The 12,408-nt window shown below is 34.4% G+C and overlaps 1 protein-coding gene across 1 annotated transcript in view; it reads right to left on the bottom strand.

Annotated features, from left to right (window-relative positions):
* CYYR1 (cysteine and tyrosine rich 1) overlaps positions 1 to 12,408 on the bottom strand; it is an 85,479-nt gene that overhangs the window by 54,318 nt on the left and 18,753 nt on the right. The window lies entirely within an intron of this gene.

Below are 12,408 nucleotides of genomic sequence, written 5' to 3'. Positions count from 1 at the left end.
GCCAGGGTACAGAGGGAAGATGGGAAGTCTAACTTCTCTTTTAAAGATGTTCAGTCCACACTCCAGTTTTCAGTCCCATTTTTTGCACACCTGCCTGGCAAGCACCAGTTCTTACAGTCTCTGAGGATTTTCATAGTTTTATGTGAAAATGACTGGCTTTCTGGCTTGCTGCCTCAACAGACTCAGACTGCATTCTCCAGTCTAAGAGTTAACAGTGGTTAAACTATTTCCCAGAGTTCAAAATATTACTTTTGTTGTCTGCTGTCTTCTTTTTGTCCTTGTGATTTTTTTTTTTTTCTCTCAATTCCTTTACTGTCATTGCTTTGTGAGGCTTCAGGAGGAAGTTCAGATAGACATTTGCATTCAGCCTATGCTGTTTAACCAGAGCTTTGATGCATTCATAAATTCATAAGTAGCATTTTTTTATGTCTGGGACTCACATCTTTATTTCTGTTCATAATAGCGTATCTCCTTCCCTCTGATTTAATATAAAAGTAAGCGAGACAACAAGGTTGATATGCAATGCCACTTTAAGAGAGACATCTATTATATGTTTTAAGGAAATCGGTTCTTAAAAGAAATTTTCTTAAACTCTCCCTAATTGCTTTTAGCATCTCTGCTTAGAACATTAGACTGTATTTCTCAAAATCAACAACCAGGGATGTGGGCAGTTTTTTCTTCTGGTGCAATGGTAAAAGTGGAATAGTTCCTATGGGTACAGCCCTACCACAGGTAACAACTGAATTCTTGGTCAATATAAAAAACAATTCCCCAAAGTCACTGGAGAAAAAACAAAAGCAGGCATAAATTGGAAGAGAGTCAAGACCTGGAAGAAGAAAATGGGATTGGGTGAGTTTCCTGTTGATCAGACTTTTTCCCCGGTCAGATTAAGCAGATTCACTAAATCTTAGGATAGAAATCCTTGGAGTGTGCTGGTTTTAAGAATAAGAGGACAGAGATTAGGACTGTCAAAGTAGATGGAAAATGAGGGAGGAAATCAGGGAAAGGAGAAACTCTGGGGCAGCGGGGAGCGGGAACATCAAGTTGTATACATAAATTGTAGGAAAATCTCAGGATGTCATCTGAACTATGCATGCATGTAACAAACTGTGAGCAACCCTGAGGCTAGAAGAATTGAACAGATTTTAGCAGCTACCCACTGCAGAGGTGATAAAGACTGGGACTTGATAAAACAAACAAATAAACAAATAAATACTTGAGGAAATAGCAGAATTCAATCTCTACCATGTATTTTTCTCAATGTCCAGGACACATCTCAAATTACTAGATACATAATCAAGAGGAAAGGCAGTTGAAGAAACTGATCCTGAGGTGACCCAGAAGCCAGAATTAGAGAACAAGAATTTTAATTTAGCTATTGTAAGTATGCTCAAGGATATAAAAGAAAATATATTTGTGATGAATGGATAAACAGAAAATCTCAACAGAGGAATAGTAACTGTACAAAAAAAAAAGAGCCAAATGGAAATTCTAGAAATGAAAAATACAGTATCTAAGACAAAAATATCATTGGATAAGCTTAACACCATGTTGGAGATAAAAGTCAGTGACTTGAAGATCATTCAATCAAAATTATACAATGTGGAGAACAAGGAGAAAAAAAATGATAGAAAAAATAAAACCCAGAGTCTCAGTGATTAGTGGAACTATATCAAAAAAGTACATACATATGGAGTTGTACAAGAAGATGACAGAACTGGTAAACCCAACATTTGAAGAAAGAATGGACAAAAGTTTCCAAAATTTTACAGATTCAAAAAACTCAGAGAACCCTATGTGATATAAATAGAAAAAAAAAAAACCTTGGAAAGGTGACAGTTAAACTAATGAAAACAAAAGATAAAGAAAATCTTGAATGTTTCCAGAGAAAAAAGACACATTACATATACAGGACAAAAATACAAGTTTCCGATGATTTCTCAGCAGAAACACTGGAGGTCAAAATATAGTAGAATGGCATCTTTAAAGTGTCAAATGAAAACAACAAATTGCCCACCCAGCATTCTCCATGGAGCAAAAATAACTTTCAGGAATAAAGCTGAAATGGGGGTATTTTCAGATGAATAAAAACAAAGATAGCTCTCCAGCAGACTTTCTCTTCAAGAAAAGCTAAAGTTCTTCAAACCCAAGGGAAATGATTCCAGATAAAAATTCAGATCTTAATTTAAAAAGATATTTATGGGGGTACCTGGGTGGCTCAGTTGGTTAAGCGTCTGACTCTTGATTTCAGCTCAGTTCGTGATCTCAGGGTCATGAGATCGAGCCTTGCATCAGGTGTTATGCTTGGCATGGCACCTACTTTAGATTCTCTCTCTCCCTCTCCCCCTGGCCCCATTGCCCTGCTCTCTCTCTCTCAAAAAAAAATCACAACCATTTAAAGTGAAAATCATAGCATGTATAACTTATGTAATAAATGTGAAAACTATAGCATAAATTACAGGGGTAAAAAGACCTAGAAGATTGCACTAACAAAACAAAACAAAACATAACAAAAAGATTGCAAAGGTATTACATTTTATGACAACATTAACTTTCAACAGACTGAAAAGTGAAGAATGTTAGATTACAATAAACATTCTTCACTTTTCAGTCTGTTGAAAGTTAATGTTGTCATAAAATGTAATAATAACACAAAACAATGGGACAAACAGAAAACAAAAATAACACAAAACAAATGGGACAAACAGAAAACAAATAGTAAGTAGACAGACCTAAATCCAACCACACCAATAGTGACATTAATTAGAAATTAAGTACTCCAATGAAAAGGCAGGAATTGTCAGAATAGATTAAAAGGCATGAACTATATGCTGTCTACCTGGAAGGAACTTTAAATACAAAAATTCAGTTAGATGTACTCAAAATTCAAAGACTCACTAAAAGGCAGGAAAGAAAATATATGAATATTTTCATAATGCTAAAAGGTCAATTCATCAGGAAGACTTAACATTCAGAAATGCATTTGCACTTAGAGGAAAAAAGAATTCAAGATCCATGAGGCAAAAATTAGTAGTTAAAGGGAGGAGTAGACAAATTCACAACCATGGTTAGAATTTTAACAACCTTTATCAGCAATTAATAGAACAACAATAAAAAGCAAGAAAGGATACAGATCTCCTGAAGAGCACTATCAACCACCTTGAGTAATTGACATTTATAAAACACTATACCTAACAAGTGCGGAATACACCTTCTTTTCAAGTGCACGTGGACAATTCACCAAAATAGGCCATATGCTGGGCCAAACACAAATCTTAATAAACCTCAAAATTTGAAATATTCCAGAGTATGTTCTCCAACCAAAGCAGAACTAAGTTTGAAATCAATAATAAAACGATATTAAGAAAACCCCCAAGTATCTGGAATTCAAGAAATACACTTCTATGTAACTGATGAGCCAAAAAAAAAAAAAAAAGCCATAAAGGAAATTAGAATAGACTTTCATGTCAACGATTATGAAAGTTCATTATAACATTTATGGGATGTAACTATACAATGCTTAGGAGAAGTTTAAAATGGCTGGATTAGAAAAGAAGTAAGCTATAGCATCTATATTCTAATCTCCCAACTTGAGAAGCTACGGAAAAAAGAACAGTGCAAACATAAAATAAATAGGAGATAACTAAGACCAGAAATCAGTGAGTTAGAAAACAACAGAGAATATCAACAAAGCCCAAAGGAAAAAAACCGAGGAATGAAGGGCTATGTGGACATTGGGCAAGGAGACTTAAGTCCTCTCCAGTGGAGAAGACCTGACTGAGATTCAGGCCACTGTTCCTCACATCCCTGGGCCACAATGCTCAAGAAAAGGAAGCTGCCCTTTGCACTTCCCACTGGCCCAATTCCCCACCCCAGGCCTTTCTGCGGGGCTTCTGCCAGGATCTGATCTAAGACCACCAAGGCAGGAACTATGTGGCTCTCAGGACCTGGCAGATGTGGCTGCTCAAGAAATATGTTAAAAGAACACCCTTGCAAACCTGTCTTCCAAAAAACTTCTTTCTTTGAAAATACCAATAAAATTGAAAAGCTCCTAGATCAGATAGACTGATTTGAAAAAGAAAGAGAACAAGAATACAAATTAGCAATACTTAGAAAGAAAGAAGGTTTATCACTAAAATCCTATAGATATTAAAGGATAATAAGGGAATATTATGAGTTTAATAAAATTAAATTTGAAGACTTAGGTGAAATGAATTTTTTAAAATATATAAGTGGAAATAGAAAATTTAAATAGTCCCATAACTATTAAAAATTAAAATTAAAGTCATTATTAAAAATACTCCCCAAAATAGAACTCTAGACTCAGATGACTTCACTGCTTCACTGATGAATTCCATCTAGCCTTTAAAGAAGAAATAAATCAATCTCACACAAATTCTTTCAGAAAATAGAGATGGAAAGAATGCGTCCTCCACTGTTATAAGAGACTTGTATAACCCTGAGCACAAAACTAGACATTTACAAGGAAATGAAATTACAGACCAATTTCCCTCATGAGCATAGATGCAAAGATCCACAAGAAAATCTTTACCTAAATTAAAGTTGGAAACATATACAAAGGAAAAAAAAACATAACTACGTAGGGATTCCCCCAGGAATGTAAGGGTGGTTTAAAATTTGAAAATCAATCAGTATCATTTACATTACAAGAAAACTAAACATACAATCATTTCAGTAGATGGAAAAAAGTATTTGATGAAATTTAACACAATCATTAGGAACAGAAGAGAATTTCCTCAATCTGACAAAGAGGATCAGTGAAAAAAATCTCAGTTGTCATACTTAATGGATGCTTCCCTCTAAGTTCTGGAGCAAGGCAAAATGTAGTAACTTATATTTGATATTTCCCAGGCAGTAAGGTAAGAAAAAAAAAAAGACATATACAGATCATAAAGGAAGAAGTATAACTTTCTCTGTTTGCATATGGTAATTTTTTATATAGAAAATCCTCACTACTGGGGTACCTGGGTGGCTCAGGGGATTAAGCATCTGCCTTCGGCTCAGGTCATGATCCTGGGGTCCTGGGATCAAGCCTTCCTTGGGAATCCCTGCTCAGCAGGGAGTCTGCTTCTCCCTCCCTCTCTGTCCCTCCCCCAACCCTGCTCTTGCCCTCTCTAATAAATAAAATCTAAAAGAAAAGAAAAGAAAATCCTAACTACTGTACAAAGTAATTACCAGAGGTACTAAGTGAATTTAATAAGGTTATAGACAGGATTTATATACATACACTAATTATATTTTTATATTCTACCGGCAAACAGAAAACAAATTTAAAAACAATTCCAAGTATTCGAGTGTTAAGAAACAAGTTACTACTCAGGAATATATTTAACAAAGGCAAGGCCTGAATCATGTTTATGTGTATTTCCATAGTGATTAGCAGAGTTCCTGACAAATAGTATTTAAAAAAAATTATAATATAGAAATAATACACTGTGAATTGTGTAAGACTGATGAATCACAGACCTGTACCCCTGAAACAAATAATATATATGTTAATAAAAAATAAAATAGTAAAATAAAAAACATATTTAATAAAATAAAATTTAATATTTACTAAATGCTATAAGAGATTTAAATTAATGTCTTAAAATATTAGATATTGTTTTCCCCTTCATTTATCTGTTATGGAATAAGTGTACCAGACCTAAAAGGATCGCACTCCCATGTCAGGGTCTGCACTTCTTTCCTTCCCTACTTGGACCTGAACTGGTTTTGCATTCCAGCCAAAGTATGTGTACTTATCACTTCTGCTCATATACCATTGGCTGTAAGTTAGTCACATGGTCACACATAGCTGCAAGGAAGGCTGGGAGATGTAGTGTTTATCCTGGGCAGATACTGTGCTCTATGAAAATTATATTACTATAGAAAAAGAAAGACTGGATATTAGAAGACAATTAGTGGTTTCTGGCACACCAGTCCTCTTTAATTACAATATTTTATTGTTCTTCCAGCTAAAAGGCTTTGAAATCATCAATGAGTTTAGAGCTCATTTCTAGAAACTCAATCCCTAGAATACAGAGAAAGTTCTATTCAGTTGCTATATTTATTTAACTGAGTTATGTGCAAATTATCACTTTTAATCATCAACATCCTAAAATATGCACTTATGAGACCGACTGGTAAATGCAGAACACTTAGAAAACTGAAAACCTACATTGACCAGGATTTATGAATTACAGGTTAAAACAGAAATCACCAAATAAGATTTATGCCTGATCAAATTATACAGTTTAGCATACTGACTCATAAATCAGTCCCTTGAATCCCAAGGGCAATAACAGGATTTATAAATCAAAACTTATTTAGGATTTATTAGCTGAATGTCTATCATAAGAATGCAATGTTTATAAATCTCTTTTGACTTACAAAACTAAATTTATAAGCTCTTTGTAGTCAGGGTCCTTCTTTAATAACACTTTTGATGGGTATATATTGTGATGTATGCAGGTGATACTCAGGAGACATTGATTAATGACAGTATCAGAAGGAAAGATAATTTTATTAAAATTGCTTAACATTTAAATAAATTTTGAAGGCTAACTTTGTAATTAAAACATAGCATCTATTTATACATTTTTAATATTACAGAGATCTGGGTTTAAATATTTAGAGAATAAAATAAATTTTGAGTAAAAAATGACATGAAAAGAATAATTTAGCTAAATGACAAAACCATTTCAGAACAAGTTAAATGTTTCAGAAAACATTTAAAAAGTTCTGTACCATAAATCCTGGTCTGTGTTTAATTCCTAATTTGGCAAATAATTCTATGTTAAAATTATCGATTTTATTACAGATATATTTGTACTATTTCAAAATATTTTACTTTTAAAGTTCTGTTTTCTCATTTATCACATCCTGTTTAGGGTCTCCAGATTTGCCTTCCACCTGGTAAAACGATGTTCTTTAAAATATTCACATAGCTGGGGCACCTGGATGGCTCAGTTTGTTAAGCCTCCAATTCTTAATTTCAGCTCAGGTCATGATCTCCAGGGTCATGCGATTGAGCCCAGTGTTGGGCTCACCCAAGTCACTCTGTTATGCTGATTTATTTATTTATTCATTTACTGAAAGATACCAAGAAGCAAATGGAAGCTTAATTTCAAGATAGCAAAGTTAATGAGTGATAACATGCGGACTGTTACAAGGTGAAATTTCTACCTTCTGGTTAACTCGATACTCCTAATGAAGTTAAAGATGGTTTACCTTATCCACTTTTCAATAATGAAAGCTTAAACAGATAATTTAAAGTACTTTAAACAGGTGCAGACATTAGGTGTTTTCTTAGGTGGGACAAGGCCCTTGCTACCTTCAGATATTAGAGATTTTGAAAACAAAAAACAAAGCAGGAAGAAATTAACTATTAAAACAATGCAAGTTCAGTAAATATATCAAGAAAACTATGATCTGCTTAGTTTTTAACTTTAGAAAAAGGATAATATTTCCATGGGCTTTAATTCTCCTGCTTTTTCTTAAAATGTAGTTTTAAAAATATAATAAAAAATTTTTAAATAAAATATAGAATACAAAATCACTTTAAGAAATCACTTCCTGGGGCAACCTGGGTGGCTCAGTCAGTTGAGTGTCCCTCCGATGACTCTTGGTTTGGCTCAGATCATGGATCCTGGGATCTCAGGCTCTGTGCTCAGTGGGGAGTCTGCTTGAGGTTCTCTCTCCCTCAGCCCCTCCTTCCACCCCTCCCCCCCACCCCCGCTGCTCTCTCTCTAAATTAAACAAATCTTTTAAAAAAATCACTTCCTATTATTGAACAGGCCTAATTAAATATATCCCTCCCAAAGTCCAATAATTGTACTGATAATAATAATACAACAGCAACTGATATTTCTGCTATAACATGATATATGTATTCATGGGGAAAAAACAAGTTCTACAATATCATGCATTAAAAATTAAAAATAATAAGACTTATGGGAAATACAGTGTAGAAACAGACCAGTTAATTAAAACCAGTGGTAGGTCAGTGTTTCCTGGAGTCTGAAGCTTGCAAAATTTTGAGGACGCTTTTTAAAGAAAATACATTTGATTAACTGCCTGACGCAACTCAGCAGAATAAATTCCTATATGTTTTACTACATTTTGTGGCTGCAAATTCTTTGAGCTCCTCTTCACATGACAATGACTTTGCAATACCTTTTCCTAGACAAAGAGAAAGATAATGCAGTCTTTCCTCTAGCATGATGAATGGGGCTGTTTGATCATTTGGGGGAGCCATTCCTATATAAGAATAGCTAACAATAGCTTAACTATATATGGAAGTGACTATGAACCACATAAATGATATACTAAACTTAGACAAAATATATCCACAGTTCCACTTACCCTCAGCTGGATCCCTAAAATGGTGCGGCCATTCCAAAGCCCCTGAGGGAGAAGCAATTGAAGTGGAAAGAGATTGTGGTCTTAAAAGAAACAGTCAAAATATCTTACTTTGCAAGTGTTATAAAAATGCACCCTCTTAGATGCAATGAAGGGGCCCATGCAAAAAAAAAAAAGAAAGTGTCACTAATGCCACAATAGATTCTACTGAGCTTAGAGTGAGTACTCCAGCAACAGTAATGGATGCTCAGGAAATAAGTTGCCCAGCTCAGGGAAGAAGCTCACTGCCGGAGGCTGCCTCAGAGGATATTAAAAAGGCACAAAAACAATCAGGAGGAAAGGCCAGCTTCCCAGCACTGAGACAATGCAGATGGAAGTGCAATCTGCCAGAAGTCAAGAGCTGAGCAAGGCTGAGGGTACGTTTTTCTGATTAGGGAGCCCCGAGTGCAAGTGCTCATTTTCATTTCTTAAAATTGAGCAAGAAAGGGTCCAGCCCGTGCAACATTTAAGCTAAGGTTTTTATCCTTTCCTGGTGAAGACTGTATTTATATTCCCACTTTTTGGATTCCCTTTGCAAGGAAAAATTTTTGAACCAACACAGCTTCCCTCTTATACTAATACCATTCCCTGCTTTGCCCATCATCTGTGAGATAACAGATAATCATGGAGAACAGATGGTAGCTAGAAATTACTGAGCACTAGCTATTGTTCTAAGTGATTTGTAAATTAATACTAATTTATTCTTTGTAGCCACCCATGGGACAGATTCTAATGTGATCACCATTTTACAACCCTATTTTTGCAGAGGTATAAGCTTTGTAAACATGACTGTTGTGGACCTACCAAGAAGTCATTGGTTGCCCCCTCTATTCAATTACTTTGATTAAATATAAATAAATTTTTATAGCCTTTTATTTTCACTCCTCCTGAATATATTTTACCATAGTAATTTGAATAAGTCTGTATGTGAGTTTATAGAAAGGTAAAGAAGTTATAGTTCATTATATGGCAGTTTGACTCTATTTCTTAATTTGATAACTAAACAGGATAATAGGAGCCCAAAAATGGAATGTGTTTTGGTGTAGTTAATTTAGACCATTGTAGCCCAAAGGCTATTTGTTGGTCATTAGAAATATAGGTTTCTGGCTTTCATTTTGGACCTACTGAACCTGATTTTCTTGATTAGATCCTGGGGAAATGTATTTTTAGCAAGTACTCTTTGGTGATTCTCATGCATACTCAAGTTTAGGAACTTCTAATTTAAGCCAATGTAAATGCTGGGAAATCTCTACTTTCCTATGAACAGACATAATTAATGTCTGGTGTTTATAATTGTAACACATTGAAAAGCTTGGATGTGATTTAACAATGAATAAATATGTTTTAGTTTCTTATATGCTAATATAGGCTTAAAAGTGTTATTTGAAATAAATGATGCGGTACAGGAAAAAAAACCTACAAAGTTTTGCAGATCATTAAATCATACCATTGATTAATTGAAACACCTGGGGGTTGGTCTTCCTAATAGCATAATCTGAAAAGCAGAACAGATTTTGCTGGCTTTGGATAAATCATTTCAGGATAAGCTCTTTTCCCTCATGAACTATTTCTTCCTGCACCAGGAAAGGGATGAATTTTGGGGTCTTGTAGTTATTTGTGAGTTCTCCTTTCTCATCAATATTTAGATTAGAAGAAAAAAGCCAAGATCATTCTTTTAAATAGTTTAATGAGTTTTTTTAAATGCATGAACCTAGTTGGGAAAGCCTGCTAGTGATTCGAGTCTTGGTTTTAATATTATAGTCTTTTCCCTTCCAAAATTCTCTTCCGCATTTCATGAAATAATATATTTCTCCTTAATAAACCTAAGTTGAAATTAATTATTTTAGTCATTTTTATCACAAAATTTAATTACCGACACTCTTAATTTTGTGTTGCTTGTGTCTTTGTCTTTACTCCGTGTCACTTCTAAGGCACACTCTCCATCCAGTCTGCTAAATTAGTATTTCTACCATCACTGCAATGGGTTTTTGGTGCACTACAAAAAAGCCTATGTGTGGGCCATCCCCCTAAATATCTCATTTCCTAGTTGAGGTGTTTACACATAAAAATGCCAGGGATTGCCAAGTTGTAGACTGGTTTAGAAGTAGAATAAATCTAAGCTTCCATGGTATTACCTGCAATTCACTGACATGACTCACAATTAAAAAATAAAGAGGAAAAAGAAAGGGAAAATGCACATAACTTCATTTAACCCTCTATGTAAGTCAACATGTGCACATATTGTTCTTCTGTTGTAAAATGTGTTTCAAAAAACAAAATTAGCTTCATTTGCTGTTTACAGAAACCAAACATCAAAATTTTGAATTTCTCCTTTTGATTGTTATGTCTTCTTGATTGACCCTTTTCTCATTATTCAATATCACTTTTTATCTCTGGTAATATTTTCTGCTCTGGACTTTACTTTGTCTTATATTAATGTAGTCACTGTAGCTTTCTTTTGGTTAATGTTTGCATGGTATATTTTTTTTCTGTCCTTTTACTTTTTTTTTTTCATGGCTTGATAGCTCATTTCTTTCTGCCCTCCCCAGCTTTATTAAGATATAATTAATTAAAAATTATGTACACTTAAGGTATAGGACTTGATTATTCAATATACACATGCATTGTAAAGTAATCATGACAATCAAGGTAATCAACATACCCATCACCTCACAGTTACCTGTTTCTTTTGTATGTGTTGAGAAAAATTTAACATCTCTGCCCTTAGCAAATTTCAATTACACAATATAGTATTGCTAACTATAGTCACATAGTTTCACACTGAATCTCCAGAGCTTATTCATCTTGCATAACTGAAACTTTGTACCCCTTGACAAACACCTCCCCACTTTTCCCTCCTCCCATACTTTTAACCTACCAGTATCATTGTAGTTGACATGAGTGTCATGTGGATAGGATAAATTTCTGTCATTTAAAAACAATCCATTCTCTGTCCTTTAGCTGATGCGTTCTGACAACTAATGTAATTACTGGTATGTTTGGTCTATCATTTATTACTTACTTTCTGTTTGTTTCCTTTGTGTTTCATTCCTTCAATTCATTTCCCTTCCCTGCCTTACTTTATATTGTGCTGTAGGTTTTGCAGGGTTTTTGGGTGGTTGTGTATTTGTTTTTGTTTTTCCTTTTAGTGAATGCTCTAAGGATTACAGAACACATACTTCTCATCATTATGGAGAATCACTTTCATACTTTAGTTAGAAAGTAGAACTTCACCATCTTAGAGATTTCTTTACTCTCTCCCGTTTACGGAACGGTTGTTATTTACCTCCACTGAAAACACTAACATAAAATTTATATGTTTCTACATCCAACAATCTAACCTATCTTAAAGAATTCAAAAGGGGAAAAATAGGCTATTATATTTACCCAAATATATGCCAATTTTGTACTCTTCTTTCCTTCCTGATACAGCAGATTTCCTTTTGGCATCATTTGCCTTCTTTCTGAAGAACTTCCTTTAACAATCCTTTTAGATCAAGTCAAGTCAGCTTGCTAAATATTTCCTCAGTTTTTTTAAATTTGAGAATGTCTTTAGTTCACTGTTATTCCTGAAGGATATTTTTGCTGGTTACAGAAGCCTGGATTACCCTTTCTTTTCTTTCATCACATAAACAATGTGCTACTTCTCCATCCTCCATGGTTTCTGATGACAAATGTGAACTTACTCAAATCATAGCTTCTCAGTAGGTAATCTGTTGCTTATTTTTAGCTGCTTTCAAGATTTTTTTCTTTAGTTCTCAGTAGTTAATGATGTGTCTGGGTATGGATTTCTTTAAGTTGATGCTCCAGGGAGTTTATTAAACTTCTTGCATTTGGTTTCTTTCTTTTGCCAAACTTGGAAAGTTTTAAGTAATCACAGTTTCTCCTCTCTTCTGGGGCTCTGTGACATTAATGCTAGACTTTTCCCTGAGACTCCTTTCTTCCTTCCTTCTTCCCTTCCTCCTTTCTTTTTCTCCTTCTCCTTCTTCAATACTTTTTCCTTCT

Source organism: Eumetopias jubatus, unplaced genomic scaffold (genome assembly GCF_037043125.1).
Source record: "Eumetopias jubatus isolate StellerSeaLion01/CBP00866 unplaced genomic scaffold, mEumJub1_p1.0 scaffold_1, whole genome shotgun sequence".
NCBI lineage: Eukaryota > Metazoa > Chordata > Mammalia > Carnivora > Otariidae > Eumetopias > Eumetopias jubatus.
Note: the sequence above shows the minus strand (reverse complement) of the source record. Positions and strands in the feature narration are given on the sequence as shown.